The sequence below is a fragment of the Mesoplodon bidens genome (genome assembly GCF_964165515.1).
Source record: "Mesoplodon bidens genome assembly, chromosome: 13".
NCBI classification, from domain to species: domain Eukaryota; kingdom Metazoa; phylum Chordata; class Mammalia; order Artiodactyla; family Ziphiidae; genus Mesoplodon; species Mesoplodon bidens.
In genome coordinates this window covers 33,743,125-33,759,945 of record NC_138169.1, presented here as the reverse complement: position 1 = coordinate 33,759,945, position 16,821 = coordinate 33,743,125, and the positions used below count along the sequence as shown (strand labels likewise).

General features: G+C 46.2%; 1 protein-coding gene across 8 annotated transcripts in view; it reads right to left on the bottom strand.

The window, feature by feature from the left end:
• The window catches only part of EPB41L3 (erythrocyte membrane protein band 4.1 like 3), a 142,020-nt gene extending 125,426 nt beyond the window's left edge, over positions 1-16,594 (bottom strand). For 4 of the 8 annotated variants that reach the window (XM_081252033.1, XM_081252028.1, XM_081252030.1 and 1 more), the window contains exon 1: positions 16,436-16,520. The gene's annotated coding sequence lies outside the window, so the exon portion shown is untranslated. Of the gene's footprint in view, positions 1-13,410; positions 13,434-15,908; positions 15,971-16,435 lie in introns of those variants that run through there. The other 4 variants (XM_081252029.1, XM_081252032.1, XM_081252026.1 and 1 more) reach the window with 4 other exon arrangements.
• Positions 16,595-16,821: the final 227 nt, after the last annotated feature.

The window sequence follows — 16,821 nt, the reverse complement described above, 5'->3', positions numbered from 1 at the left end:
GGCATATAGGCCTCTTAACTCTTCTGCTATTAGAGAACACCCAAATTGATATTTACTTTACCATGAAATCCTCCCTTTCTCAGACGGCTGGATTAAAATCATTGCACTGTCCTCGGTACATCTTCCAAGAAGACATCTTGTATAGGAGAAAGAGTCAATGCACATTTAATGCTTATGAGGACTGTAATGATGCTGGTATTTCTACTGAAACGGTTTTCCACCTCGTCCTCTTTCCAGTATCGGATAAAAGAACTCCAAGAAACAAGACTGCTCTGTCAGGTAATCCATTTCACTAGAAAGCCATAAAAACAATTATCTCCGTCATTACAGACTCTTTAAAAGGAGTTTCAGAACATCAAAGCTGCTCATCCGGGCCTGAGACTGCCCACGCTGAGGAATAATGGCTTCAAATTGAGTCCTGGTTGTCATCAGACCTCCTAAAGTCAGAGAAGCCAAAGACAGACGGATCCCAAGAGGTGGGGCACCTGTACATCTTGCTCCAACTAGCGTGTGGGTCACGCACTGAAGCAGGTCACGAGGCAGGATGATGGGGGGGGGGGTGGGTACAGGCGTCCAACATCCTCAGTTATTAAAGAATATCTAAGTTGCTATCATCTTTACCACTCAATCAACTCCCCTTTATCAACCGACACGTTCAACTCATCATGCAGATCGCAAAGGCTCATCCAAGAACAAGTCACTGCTGACATTGAGAAGAAAGGAACATAAGTGAAAACAAATTTAACAATGACGAGAAACCATTCCATTTCACCTGGAGGTAGATAAACACTTCCTGAGTACCTGGAGGTAGATAAAGAAAAACTGCAGATCTCTACCCTCATGAAGTCTAGACAGAATATTCAGATTTAGACAAAATTTTCATTTTTTATAAAGAAGTAGAAAAAAGGCAGTCATGAAAACTTTCTTTTAGAGAAGAAATTCTTCAGAACCAAGTTATAAATGATTTTGCCAATAGGACAACACGACTATCCATCCTGCTATGTCAGAGTCATTATCTACGGCGGTCCAAGTGGAAATTTATCATTCATTTTTCTTTAATTAGGATGCACACCTAATCAAAACCTCTCTTATCTACTTCATGGTTAACTAAAGAGCTCAGAAAACCAACCATGCTTTGATTTTTCCCAGCACTGAATACAAAGAGTGAAAATGAGAGGTGTGCAAATTATCTTCCAAATTACAAGAAAATGGAATATTCATTGGTAAGGAAGAAAAAAAAAAAACCTGTTTACCTTCGACTGTGCTAAAAATGGAAGGGAAAGAAGTGGGCAGGCCAGATGGCATGTCTGGGAAGATATGACAATGTGGAAGTGTTAATTCTTGGGGAGGGGAAAAATTACTATACCCTAATGAGCATAAAGAATTGCAAGTCCAAACTAATTGAAAATGACTGGAACCCAACTGTCACTCTGGGAGGCATGGCTGAACTCACTGATCAGAGCAGGAAGGTCTTGATCTGGTTCACACACCAATTCTCTCACATCCCAGAAAGATCCTTCAGGCCACACAAGTGACCTCTTCTCATCAGGGAGTCTCACTTGTTAAGGTTATATTTATAACTCGACATTAAATCATTTTTTGCAAAATCATATCCACTAAATGAAATGTTAAAAGTGGATTGCGAATTCTCCTTCATAAGGTCACATCACATTTTAAATGACTCCTTCATTTACTATTTACTGAGCACCTACTACGTGTCCAGCACTGTTCTCAGAGCTGGGGTCCACGGTGAACAAAACAGATTAAGTCCTGTCCCCATGGAGCTGATATTCTGTTTGGGGAACGCACACAATAAACATAAATAAGTAAAATACGTAGTGCCATGAAGAAACAGCAGCAGGGAAGGGGAACAGTGCTGGGCGGGGTGAGAGGTGGTGGGTGTGTGTGTGCAGAGCAAGCTCTGTAAACCTGCTGGGGAGGATGTCCCAGGCTGAGGGGCAGCAAGGACAGTCATCCCTTGGTGTCTTGGGGGGGTTGGTTCCAGGACCCCTTCGGATGCCAAAATCCACGGTATCAAGTCCACGATGCTCAAGTCCCATGGGTAAAATGGCGTAGTATTTGCTTAACCCCCTGCACACCCTCCCATATACTCTAAACCAGTGGTCCCCAACCTTTTTCACACCAGGGACCGGTTTTGTGGAAGATAATTTTTCCACGGACCGGGGTGGGGGGTGGTTTCGGGATCAAGTGCATTACATTTACTGTTCACTTTATTTCTATTATTATTACATTATAATATATAATGAAATAATGGTACAACTCACCATAATGCTGACAGGAGGCGGAGCTCAGGCAGTAATGCGATTGATTGATGGGGAGCGGCTGTAAATACAGATGCAGCTTTGCTCGCTCACTCGCCCGCCACTTACCTCCTGCTGTGCTGCCTAGTTCCTAACTGGCCTGCTACCGTGGCCGGGGTGTTGGCGACCCTTGCTTTAAATCATCTCTAGATTACTCACAATACCCAATACAATGCAAACGCTATGTAAATAACTGATGGGGGCAAATTCAAGTTTTGCTTTTTGGAACTTTCTGGAACATTTTAAAAAAATATTTTTCAATCCATGGTTAGTTGAATCCAGAGATGCAGAATGGGAGGATACAATGCAGCCGGCTGCACCACATTCTGAGGGGGGAAGCACAACCTTGTTCAAGGCCTGGGGAGGAAGCCACGAATCATGGTTAAAGCATCGGTTTTCACACATAAGAACTACACCGTGGGCTCCTGGAGGTGTCAGCAGACAGGAGACTCCAGCATGTGCTGCATGAACAAAGCAAGCTGCAGAAGGACAGGTACAGGACACCGTTTAAAGTTGCGTAAACATGAAAAACAACACCACAAATAATTTAGTGATGCTATAAAGAGTGAGGGGAAAAGGAATAAAGAAATTTTATGGTTACGATAAATACCAAATCAGAAGAATGGCCGATTCTAGGAGGGAGGGAGGTACAACTGTGGAGGAGAACTTGGGGAGATAAGCAATTTGGGGTAACATTTTATTTCTTAAACTGGATGTTGGATACATAGGTGGTCATTATATTACCTTTCAACCTTTCATGTATCAGAAATACTTCGCACTATTTTTTAAGAGGAATCTTCAACCCTATCTCAGCATCCTCTGGTCTCTTAGTTAACCATCCGTGGGTCATCCTGACATGGACCTCTGCATAATGGACAAGGCGGCACCAGTATTTCTGTTCCGCTGTGATTAAGAATACTGTACCGGGCTTCCCTGGTGGCGCAGTTGTTGAGAGTCTGCCTGCCGATGCAGGGGACACGGGTTCGTGCCCCGGTCCGGGAAGATCCCACATGCCACGGAGCGGCTGGGCCCGTGAGCCATGGCCGCTGAGCCTGAGCGTCCAGAGCCTGTGCTCCGCAACGGGAGGGGCAACAACAGTGAGAGGCCCGCGTACCGCAAAAAAAGAAAAAAAAAAAAAAAAAAAGAATACTGTACCACTGGTGGAATCACTTCTGGTACGAGGAAAAAGGGAACAAATTAACGGAATGAAAAAGCTGTCATCACTTTTCTAGCACTCTGAAACTACACATTAGAACCGTTTAGGGTCTACAGAAAAGGCTGCATAAAAGAAAAAATGGCAATCTATGTTTAGTGTTTTTTAAACTGAGCTGCCTGTCACCATTTTAGACACAGCCCCTTATCTACAGAGGAGGGAGGTACTTTTAGCAATGTCACCTTTGCTTCTCAGTATACTTCTTTAAAAAAATAAAATGCTACGGATAAAAGGACATCATATATCATATACACATGTGTATTTCACAGCTCACCGGCGTGTGGAAAAGCAGCGGTGTATCCAGGGCTTTTCCTTGAGGGATCCCTGGGGGCACTGGCTCCCCCACTTCCTGCAGTCTGCTCCATCCTCAGGACCACAGGAAAGCGAGGAAGCAGAAGCGGCAGGTGCTCCCTGGGGAAATGGGTCCCGCACTCTAAGCCCCTCGCCGTGAGACCACCAACATCATGGCAGCTGAACTAAAGGGTGTTTCAGGCACAGAGAGGGCCTGGGTGCCCGGGAGCCCTGGGCACTGCTCCTTCCAAAACACGTTTCCAGGTGTGTCCCCTGTCCCGCTTTCCACTCTCTTCCTCTGCACACGCCCTTCTCGCCCTCTCCCGGGCCTCATCCTCCATGGCGTTAATAGCATCCTACTGTAAGGAGTCCACGTCTTGATCTTGACGCTGGACCCCTCTGGCCTTCAGACTTCCACGTGAAGGCTCCCAGACATCTCTCCCGGGATGTCCCACTGTCACCTCCCCAGCGCTCTCCCCAGATCCAATCTCACTCCGTAGCCATGTGCGATTTCTGACTAAGCACCCTTTTCCCCCGGGCCTTTGTACCTGCTGGTCAGTTCCAGCAAACACCCCTCTTTAGCCCACTCTGGACCCTACAAGGCCCCTGCCTTCTTCTCCACCAGGTGCCGACCTTTGGTCACGTTCAGGTCCCAGGTTAGATCTCACTCCCTCTCCTCCCAGGACCACACCTGAGTACGGGGAGGCGGGCTTCCCCTGAGCAATTTGGAGCCCCGATTCCCTTATCACAGCACTTGTCAGAGCCAAACGACTGCCAAGAGGGCAGTGACTCAGCTCTGCGCCCTGGGGGCCATCAAGTGGCTGCTGTTCATTTTGCTTCCTCCTCTGCCACCAATACCAGCACGGTGCTGGCACGAAGTCCTCAGAACGGACGTCATCGCCAGGAGAAGTACTTAAGGTGCAGAACAGCGGGAGCAGAGCATGAAAGAAATCAGAGATGTTCCTCCAACTACATGTCTGCCACCGTGACTCCCTAACACCACTGCCGATGATTACTGCCCGCATCCTACGGCTTGAAAATTGATTGGACGATGGAAAATTACCATTGGATCATCACGGTAATTCTGCAGGAAGAAAGGGCTGTTCTACACTTCTATATGAGAATTTATGTCTCTGAGAGGTCCACTGACTTTTTAGTCCAATCACAAATAAATCCAAGGCTTTGGACGTATCTCTCATGTGAGCCCATGAGAAGATGAGTTGGGACACAGTCAACTTCTGGGTTCTGACTAACTTAGAGTTGCAGTCAGAATTCACAAAAGGGGGCATTTAATGTGGGTTGAGATCAGAGGCAAGTGTAGCTTTCACAATTTGGGAAACCTTCTTTAAGGAAAAGATGATAACATCTTAAACTTAAATGCATGTTTCATTATTTCCATAGTTAAGTCCACATCTGAGTGGGATGGTCCAAAAAATCAAACTTAAAGGAGAAGCAAGAGAATGTATATTCTAAGTAAAAATCACATCACAAGAAAGGTAAGGTACAAGAAAGAGGGCTGGTGAGCGTAGAAGCTATCTGTTCCGCAGTTAACACGGGACTTCGGCGAGGTGCTATACCGAGGCCCAAAGACATGCAGATGATTGAAGATGTGGACCGCCTGGTACGGATCACAATCTAGGGTTGATGTCACACTTGCAGAGGAGGGGTACAAACGAGAAGGAAGGACTTAATAAAATGTCAAACATCCCCAAATGACAGTATCTGAAGTAGCCCTCTACACCCGTTGACACCGTGACCTAGTCCTGCTTCAGAGCGTTCATCCCGATCTGAAATCATATCTGTTTATTTGTTTATTGCTGGTCCCCCAGCTTAAAATACAGGGTCCAGGAGAGCCGAGGCTTGGTTAAGTCCTGTTCTTTGCTATAACCCTAGCACCGAGCAAGGTACCAGGTACCTAAGAAGCATTCTGTAAGTATCTGTGGAATAAACAGATAGATGGCTAATGAAAAAAGGAAGAAAACTTTACAAAGGTTCAAGGTGTCACATCATCAGTCTTTCCAGTTTAGAACTGGATTTTGGTATATGTTAGTGACTCTTTTAAAATTAATTATTGCTATTGGCAAATGAATATCCTGCCTGGAAAATAATTTCAACGAAGTCTCGCTCATGGCCAAGCACCAGATAAGAAACACTGGCAGTAAGCTTTGCGGGGAAGCTGAGTTAAAAGATGGGTTGGTTTGTTTTGTTTTGCTTATTTTGTTAGGCTGGGAGACACTGGAACTGGAGTCATTGGGAAAAGAGAGAATTCGGACAGAAGCTGGTCTGAGCGGAGAAGATGTGGATCCATCCTGGGGGCCAGTAAAACAGTCACTGAGGTAGGGAGGGTGGGGGGACATCCTTCATTTGACCAGCAACACAAGCTCTTCAGGACTAAAATGGCAAGGTCAAGGTCGTTTACAATTCTAGCCAGGAGAAGGGCGAAGGCAGGGAGATCAACTTGAAATCCAACCCTTAAATAGGAGCATTTAGAAATAACAGGTATGACAGTAAACCGATAATGCTGATAACTGTTTCAGAGGCACATTCTGCCAGAAACTGAGTAGAAAAAGAGATTACGAAATTTAGTTTCCTAATATTTGTATATTACATCCTTTACCTTTTACATACATTGTCCTAATGTTAAAACACTCTGACAGGTGACTCCAAGATGTGTGTCTGAAGGTGACTGGAGAAGGTGCAGTGAGAGGGAGAAAGGCAATGTCTGATGGGGTTTTGATAATTCATCTGACTTACTGGCTCTCTACTGAGACAGGGCCATGCTCCCAGGAAAGCTTCTGAAGACTCTTAGGCTGCAATGCAACTGGAGCTCCAAAGACTGGAAGCTCCCTCTTGAATTCGTCTTTGGATCCTAAGAAATCGATGCAATTTAACTGTTTTGTTTTGTAGCTCCTATATGAAAGTTAAGAACTTCATAATATCTTGAAAATATCTGTAAGATCCAAAGTACTCGGTATGATTTTGATCAGCAGAATCACATTTACTCATGGATGCATCTCTTCTTCACTGATTTCACTCCATTTTTCTATTATCAATCATAAGGAAAGAAAACTAACCCCAACTGAAGATGTATTAGAGAGCCACATATTTTCACTTAAGATACTCATTTCATACTCCCAACCTTTATGCTAAATAAATAATTACTATCATCCCTATTTAACAGATAAGAAAACTAACCTTTAATCCTACTTCCTTAACCTTTTAAATTTTACATAATTTCCTGGGGCCACAAAAGTGGTAAGTGGGGACTTTCCTGGTAGCGCCATGGTTAAGAATCTGCCTGCCAGTGCAGGGGACATGGGTTCGATCCCTGGTCCGGGAGGATCCCACATGCCACGGAGCAACTAAGCCTGTGCGCCACAACTACTGAGCCTGTGCTCTAGAGCCCGCGAGCCACAACTACTGAGTCTGCAAGCTGCAACTACTGAAGCATGCGCGCCTAGAGCCCATGCTCCGCAACGAGAAGCCACCGCTGTGAGAAGCCGGCGCACCACAACGAGGAGTAGCCCCCGCTCACCGCAATTAGACAGAGCCTGCACCCAGCAATGAAGACCCAATGCAGCTAAAAATTAAAAAAAAAAAAAAAAAAAAGTGGTGATGGACCAGCCATAGGGAAACCCAGGCAAGGCTCTTTGCTCTACGCTAAGCGTTCTCTCGACCATTAGTACCATTTATTTGCAGTGTATTATCTTTCCAGATGTTTACCAGACACTAGCCAGCAAGCTGGAAAGTCACTGAGATGATTCCTTACGACAGCGATCTCAGAATGCGGTCCAGGGACCACTGCATCAAAACCCACTGAACTTGTTGGACATACAGGTGCCTGGACCCAACTCCAGATCTACTGAGTGAGAACTGTGGATGGGTCCTTGGACACTGCTTTTTAACAAATTCCCCAGGTGACTCTGTTTCACATGAAAATTTGAAAACAGCTTGTGACTAATTCTCTGAAAACTTCAACTCTTGTTATTTGGAGTTTCAAATTTGACAAAATTTTGTGTTCTCATTGAGGGTCATCTTTTGGGTGATGGAGCTTGTGGTGGAATGTTACAAAATTCCATATTCCCCTTGAGGATTTATCTTTGGAGCCTCGCAATTCCTAACATAGGTCCCTAGGAACTCGGCAAAGCAGGTAAACATTATGAGCTGAAATGGCAGAACATTTGTGACACGCCTACTTGGACTCCACACTGCTCTAGATGTCTCCCAACACAGAAGTTTCCTTTCAACCTTGAGGTTGCACCACCATCACCATTTCATTGCCCAGAGAAATGGAGTAACCTGTCCAAAGTTACACACCTGAAGGCTGACAGAGGTTTCAATGTATCTTTTCTAACTTGCTGGATTTCCTTTGTTCTACAACACGGCTCCTCCCCGTGAATGACTGCTGCCTAGGGTTTAAGAATGAGGGGGAGAAACTTTCCAAATGTCCTGAGCAGACAAATCAGTCAACCTCTATTTTTCCAACTTTATACGCATTCCATTAAGAGTATTCCTCTTAAACTGAAGTCAATAAAAGTCAAAATCTAGTAGCACAAAAGGATGGTATCAAGTGGGGGGAAAAAAACCAGGAATTCTCTGTAAGGATATTACGAAAACCTCTCTATATCTCTGTGATGTAATTCTCCATATGAAAACTGCATAAAAGCTGGCCACTCCCAAGCCCGTGCTAAAGCTCAGAGTCCATGACGGCGGGGGCTAGGAGAATTCCAGGTACCATGCCCCACAGCGTCACCTTTGGTTCATAAAGCTGTCTTCCTCAACTGCATGAACACGGGGAAAACAAGACTGGGTTTCAGGTAAATCTAAGGTCCATCCAAACTATGTGCTTTTCAAGAACATGACAGAGCAGCTCATGTGCCTGGAGAATCTGCATGGAATCTGTGAGGTGAGCCTGACCTGTGCTAACCCCTGCCACAGAGGAGAAGGGGAGGCTCTGGAACTCAGAACAAGGCCAAAGGAAGCTTAGTATTTTCTATCTCTGGGCCAGCGCCCCCATAACTCCTAGTATATCGCAGCCTCTGAAGCGTCTTGACTCTTGAGTTCAGGCTGGTTTGGGTTCAGGCTGCGGTGTCTGCTGCCCCTTGGGACGTGCAGGAGGCATGTGGGAAACGGTGGGCACCAGCACCCCATGAAGAGCCTCTACACAACAGTTCGAATTAAGAAATTGGGAAATAGATGGCTAAAGGCTGGTTGTTTCAGTTAAGACTAAATATTTACGCACAACATTGAGATGTACACAATCATCGTTAGAGACTTTAATTTTACTTTAATGTCCTGTTTCGCCACAGCTCTCTGATGGCTGTGCTGCAGGACAATGATGAAAAGTGTAGGCAGTACATAGCAGGAGGAAGAGGGACTGGATGACAAGGCTTCTCATCGTCATCGTCAAGGTAATGATGCTTTACTAGTATTACACAGGACCCAAAGAAGATATTTATCTCCCATTAAAAATAATGATGCAGATAAAGATTGGTATAGATGAAAAAGCTCCCCAGAACATACTGTTGCATAAAAAAGAAAAAAGTTACATATTAGTATTTAAGTCAGAAGTCTACTCATGCCAAATATGTAACTGTCTACAAATCTGTACTTGTGTCGAACAAAGATACTGCTATTAACTAGGTACGTGTGATGTACCAGGTACTATGCCCAGTGCTGTGCATGTATTATATATGTAATCCTCATATCCTTGAGGTTTAGGCACTGCAGCCATTTTGTAAGTGATTAGACTCAAGAAGTCAAGAGATGGCTTCCCTGGTGGCACAGTGGTTGAGAGTCCGCCTGCCGATGCAGGGGACACAGGTTCATGTCCCAGTCCGGGAAGATCCCACATGCCGCGGAGCAGCTGGGCCCGTGAGCCATGGCCGCTGAGCCTGCGCGTCCGGAGCCTGTGCTCTGCAGTGGGAGAGGCCACGACAGTGAGAGGCCCGCGTACCGCAAAAAAAAAAAAAAAAAAAGAAGTTAAGAGACTTGACCCATGACACAAAGCAATCACATAGGAAGACTGGGAGCCCAACCCAGGTCTGTCTGATTCCAAGACCCACTATAGTCTATTACACACTCAAAGAGGCAGCTTTGGGAGGATTTTTGCCAACATATCTTCAGTAGCTATCTCTAGACAACAAGATTTCTTCTTCTTGTTTTTCGATATTATTAGAAAATATTTTACAGCGAGTATGGATTATTCTTAACACCTGAAATAACAAAGATGTTTTAATTGGAAGGATAAATAGGAATGAAAATCATTCTATCTTCTGAACATCTCATTTTCCACCCTAAACGGTCCAAAAGTAATATTTAACTTTCAACTAAATATGACCACAAAAAATACATGTAGTGAATTGCCAAAATATCAATCATTGAGAGGAATTAGCCTTACAGTCAATTTCTGAAACTTTTTGGATTACTCCGTTAACAGAAGACCATCTGTCTCCAGACTCCTGTTCTTCTAACACATCCTACATTTATCACCAAGCATCTTCTTTCTGACTCCACTACTTTCAATGGCTCCCCAGTACCTAGCAAAGTCCAAAATATCCCTTAGTTTCATATCCACAATCAAGCCCCACACTCCTTAGACTCATCTCCTAGTACTCCCCAGGATTAAAGGCTACATTCCAGTTAAATGCAGGCCTCTTGACTTCTGGAGTGTTCTATCTGGAATGTCTGCTCATGACTAGTCAAAGTCCAACCATCTTCCAGGGACCAAATTGGAAAAGCCAAAACAGAAAATGAAGACCGCTCAATCGATTTTTCCTACAAAGGGATGTGCATAAGAAACATAATTACCAATACATAGAAGGGACCATGTGAATAAGCACCGAACATTATAAAACATTTTTTTAAATTTGCATAGCCAAGTGACAAACTATATTTCATAAAATTCATGACACCGTTAACTGTAAGAAATAACAAGATATGTAGCACTCTGCGAATTAAGAGATAACTCAAATGCTGGAATTTTAATTTTCTATTTAGAGAACTCTTTTAGATTTATTTAGATATTCTGTGCATTCATAAAGAAAAGAGAAACAAAACATACTGGCCGGGGCTTCCCTGGTGGCGCAGTGGTTGGGAGTCCGCCTGCCGATGCAGGGGACGCGGGTTCGTGCCCCGGTCCAGGGGGGTCCCGCATGCCGCGGAGCGGCTGGGCCCGTGAGCCGTGGCCGCTGGGCCTGCGTGTCCGGAGCCTGTGCTCCGCAACGGGAGAGGTCACGACAGTGAGAGGCCCGCGTACCGCAAAGAAAAAAAAAAAAAGCCATACTGGCCAAGATATTCAAAATAATTCTTTACAAGGTCAGAATCCCACTCTTTTGAATTGCATGCCGACTCAATTACTGTGGTCTATGTTTTTACACAACACCATCTATATTTCTTCATGGGTGATGCACTATTTCTTACGAGTGCTCCATTACTGTCTCCAAGATTTTCTTCCAACCAACCGACACCCAATCTCCAATTTTTGATGCGTGTGCCCCGTCAACGAATTCTGTTGCCAGCTTTCTCTCTGCCATATGGCTGAGAGCAACTGTAAGACATTTCCCAATTTCAGAGATGTACAAATGTGAAAAAAAATAGGTTTGTTTTAGAAAGGATGAAATGTGGGGCTTGACTAAAACACACAGAGAGTCACTGTTGGAGAATGTAAACACTACACATAAAATGACCAAAGAAGAGAGATCTACAAGAGAAAATAGTTTTTGTCTTTTTAGTTCAACGTCAAGATCAATATCATGGCCCAGGCCTAATTCAGCTTTTGTCACTCCCCAGTCTGATCCCTTTCCTCCTCTTCTGAGTATTTCCCCTCTCCTGATGTCCTCCCTGACACCAATTAGAGCTGGCAGGAAGGGAACAGCACGCCTGCACATCTTCTCGCAAAGATCCCATTCTTTCTTCTCAGGGAACCTGCAGTATTCTCTTCTCGGATCAGACAAAACCTCTAGAATCTGCCTAATGTGAGCTATGGACAGAGCAGCAAACTTGTTATGAAGAGGATGGTGCCATTAAAAATAACAACTGCTATTGGGGAATTCAAGATCAGACCATGATTGTTCTAATTTTCAGTTTGAGAGAATTGTACCATATTTCGAAAAACGCTCAAACGAAACCAGGCTCATCTTATATAAATAAAAATAAAGAACTTTAAAAAAAAAAAATAACAACTGCATACATGAGTCCGATAATTCTCATTTTTAAGTAAGTGGCCACGTTTTCTAAGCCTTTTCAAGTATTTTTTGTAGTGAAGCGTAAGTCACACACGGCCTCATTTTTTAATTCAATTCCATAAACATTTACTCAATACCCTAAGTGTTGAGACCCATACTGGTCTGGGGATCAAACTCCAAGAGAAATAATTTCCTCCAAACAACAAGCACTCGCTCAGTATAAGTGGAGAGAAAAATAAGCACACAAGGCAGAGTAAACATCACATCTGTTTTCTAGATTTAATATAAACCTTTCTGCTTTCTTTTTCTTTCTTTTTTTTAAGTTTATAAGGAAGGGTTAAAAGAACAGTGTATCAAAATGTCAACCACCTAAAAATTAAGTTGTCAGCTTTTTCTCTGTACTGCAAATTACCCAAGAATTAGGGGTTTGGAGCTAATAGAAGCTTACCACTCTAAAGTGTGCAATTTAACCAATCATTGTAAAGTCTAAAAATGCAGTACCGAAGACATTTCAACCAAGCAAGCTGCGGTTCTGGTACCTAATGTCAACTTCTCTATTTGTGCCATTCTTCCCTTTTTCTCTTTTCCTTCCCTTTGCTTTGGAAATGTGTTTTGGAACAGTGACGTGGTTAAGTGAGAAGCGCCCAGAGGTCCCACATACATAATACACTCATGTGAAAAAAGGACAGTCATCCAACCAAAGAGGGGGAGAGAAGACCTCGGGCTGCGGCCGTTCTCGGGTCTTCTTTATGCTCACGTCACATTCAATTCAGGACTCAAAACACGAAATTTGCTTTACAGCTTCAGAATTTCAGACTTCCTTTTGTAACTGATTCATCACTACTTGGGGTGCAACGTGTCTGTGATCATCTCTGCACTAGAATTCTCACTTTGGAGAATTCTAAAATGCTGAATTATAAAATAATCTGCAAATAAAGCAAAGACTTAAACAGAAATCAATTACCCCAAATCACTGCAGATATCTTCTACACTTGTGAAACCTCTCGCTTCCCTCCCCCCATTTTTCCTAATTGCCAACTGCAAACACATCACTTAAAAATAAATCGGAAAGAACACTGCCGCCTACCCAGAAGAGACTGTATCTTGACAGCAACACATACTTTTCAAAGACAACACCAATAACCTAAACCGAGAATTTAGCAAGATATTTGGGTACAAAGGAGAGTAAGAAATATACTGACTCTTTGCATCAATATAGACTCGTTACTTAAATATAATTTTTAAGTGGCCCTTTAAACAAATTACAGTATTTTCCTCAGTCAGAGGAATATTCAATGATTTCTACTACTGCACACACAAGAAAACCTCCTCTTCCCTGATCTATGAAATACACTTTCCCATGCAGGCTTGCATCCATGTCTAATTCTCCAAACAATACCTTACGGCGCAGTCCAACTTGAGAAAGGAGACTCTCATTCATTTACCAGGCAAAGTTAAAGCCAGCAAGATGCTTCAGATGGTCTGGTTTTGCCTGCCCCACCCTTGTTTCCTTTGAGTCATCGTGATGTCACAACACCAGGCAGGGTAGTGACTTCACTGCTCCAGCCCCTGCTTCTGAGCACACAATTCTCTGAAGCCCAGGCAAATCAAATGACAGCAGAGCCCTCCAGGAGTGCCTGATGGATTCCCAAGAAACTAGCAGCTATGGAGCCTTTCGAAAGAAAGAGATGTTGCAGTGGCACCATCAAAGATCTCTCCAAATGAAGTCGTGCCAAAGAGAAATCTGAGTCATGGTTTTCAATAGTCTATATTCCATAATAAAGCTGACATTCAGAGGAAGACTGTGGTTGGATACTTGGAAGAGGCGGGGGAGGAAAGATGGCCAGGGTACTCGAGGACTTAAGAAATCTCTCTCCATTATAGTCAAATTCTCATGGAAAAGAAACATGTATTTATTTTTCAGCCTACTCTTGGAGTTCTATTTTACTGGAGAGGACTTGAATTCTAATTCGTGAATTTTAGGGCTTTTAAAAAAAATCACTAACTTAAAAAATAAATGTTTTACAACATGGAAGAGAATACACTGGACAGCATATGCCTGCCATAATCCAACAAACAGTAAATCCAGAAAGGATTCACAAAGTACTGACAATATCACATCTTCTGGGACATGAAGGGCTGCCCCTCTTCTACTTGAGTGGCCCCTGGATGCATCTGACCAACCGATGTTTCAAAACCAATGTCTAGATAAAATAGCATCTGATCAAGTAAAAAAAATCCCAGATCTATTTGAACACAATTCAAAGTTGGCCCAAGTCCAAGCACTGTGCAAGAACTGACACAAACTGCTTTTAACCTAAGTTGCATTCGTGCAGAGGAAATGACTTAAAAATTAAATGTAAACAGTTCCCTGAGACAGACCTTTGACCTCTTTTCTTCTCAATCCTTCACCTCAAAGGGGTTTACAAATTAAATTAAGTGGCTTCTCTTCTGCTTCTTGATAAATCATACACAAAACATGTTCTGTGTTGCCTAAAGTGTATTAGCTCCATAAACTGTATGGAGTAACTGGTGCATCTGGTATTTTGCTTTCCTAAACCACCAGAAAATCATAATGCAAATGAGACTATTTAGTATTCAGCTATTTTATTTTCATCAATGCCTTCTGAAGTTAATAAATTAAAGTCAGCCTTCTCAATGCAGAATTTATTTCCTCTCACAAGGACTTTGTTACTCCAATTAAAATTTTAAAAGTCTGCTACCAAAATTAACATGCATTTTTTTAAAAAACACTGTTTGAGCCACGATACACATCACCTCCCATTCCCCAGAGTTCACTCAAGCTTTGATGTGCTCTTTTTTCTTAATAGGGCTTTTCTGCTTAATTTTCTGTAATTGGTGCTGCCTTCAGGGCTCCCAGATCATAAATGGATGACCATAAATTATCATTTTTGTTTCCTTGAGACATTAAAAATCGGTGTAAAAATCAAAAAGAACGTTTTCAGCCCTGGATTTGATGACTCTACTGCTAGGAAAGTTAATGCTACCAGGAGAAACTCCAACGCACACCTGGCCGCCCCAGAGAGCCTAAAATGGGCCCCCCCCAAAAAAAGGGACGGCCAGGATATCTGCAAAAGCAATTCCGCAAGCCTAATGTAAAAAAGCTGAAACCCCAACTGAAACACGTAATGCAAGCGCCGCATCAGCAGGACTGCCTGACCCTCTCAGGATTTCTCAGGCCGGCCTCCACGCGTAATTAATACCACATGTTCTCTTTATCTTTCTATTTGTTCTGCAACAATCTCTCCCTAACTTTAACCCTAGGCTGGAACTGGAGAAGAAACGCCTAGACAACTTTGTATCCGGAAATCTGAAAACCGAAAAGGAGAGAACGCGCCGGCGGCAAAGGACCACAGTGTCAATTTACTAGGTAACCACACCCACCGCATTGCAGAAGCCGTGAACTTGGCGGGTGGCGGGGGGGGTGAGATGGCGGGGAGAGTTGGAGACGGAAAAGGGGGAGGGAAAGGAGGGCGAGAGACGAGGGGAGACCCCAGAAAGCCGGCCCCCGCGGCAAGGAGCCGGGAAGCACCCGCCAGGAACTGGCTGAGACCCCGACTCCCGCGATTCCGAGCCCTGGCCACCATCCCCCGGCCTCCCCGCCCCCAGCCGCCGCAAAGCCGCCCGCGCACACGCCTCCCGAGGCAGCGGAGCCTCGTGGGCGCCAGGTGAGCAGCGCCGCCCCTGGCCCCTCGGCCCCGCAGGTGCCCCGGCCCCGCACCAACCCTTTGAGACGCTGCCCCCTCCTCCCTGGCCGCCCGGCTGCAGCCCCCGCCGCCGTCCGGGGGCCGCCGCCCCACTTCGGGGAAGCGGACAAGTTACATAAAAGCGGCAAGCCGCTCCCGAGCGGGGATGCTTTGTGCGAGCACACCTTACCGGCCCCGCGCCGAGCCTGCAACCGCCGCGCCCAGGCCCCTCCGCCGGCCGGCCCCCGCCCCCGCCCCGGGCGGCGCCGCAATGTCGCCCCCGCGCCCCGCCCCCACCCTACCCCGAGGGGTAACTCAAAACATGGCGCCCGGGACGGTGGGGGGTGGGGGGCGAGGGGCGAGGAAACTGACAGAGCAGGGGCGTGGGGAGCCAACCGCCCCTCTCGGCCATGGCTCGGAGGGAGGACCCCAGGCCGGAGGCCAGGGCTCAGGCTGCGCGTCGGCCCCGCGATGCTGCAGCGCGGCCGGCGGAGCGGGCACGTCTCCGGGCGCGAGACGCGGCGCCGGGCTCGGCCCGGCGGGGGTCCCCGCGGGGGTCCGGGCGGGGCGGGCGCCGGGCTCCCGCGGTTCGGGCGGACGAGCGGCGCCGGAGCCACGAGTCCGCCGGGCCGCCCCGCGCCCGCCCACGGCCCGCCCTACGCACCTCGCGACCCCAAGCCCCCTCGGATCCCCTAGCTCCGCAGGCAGAAAAGTTACCTGGCCTGGGCTGGGGGCCCGGGCGCGCCGCGGCGTAGGGACCGGGCTCGGGCGCGCGTCCTCTGGCGCTGCGCGGAGGCTCGGGCGTGGGGAGGAAGCCGCAGACTCGGGCCGCTCGCCGCGCTCCCCGCCCCCTTTTGCAGGAGCCACGGAGGCTCCGCGGGCTGCGGCGGGGCACACGCCCAGGGACGGCGCCCGGCCAGGCTCGGCCGCGGGGGAGGGGGCGCCGCGGGACTTCAGGACTGTCGCGCCGCGGTTGCCTTCTCCATCGTGGCGCAGGGTCGCGCTCGGGGACGACGCCTCCAGACCGTTGCCAATCGCGTTAGCCTTTGGATTTCCACTGCGATTTCTGCCCGGCTCTCTATCCCTCCCAGGCACCCCCGGGA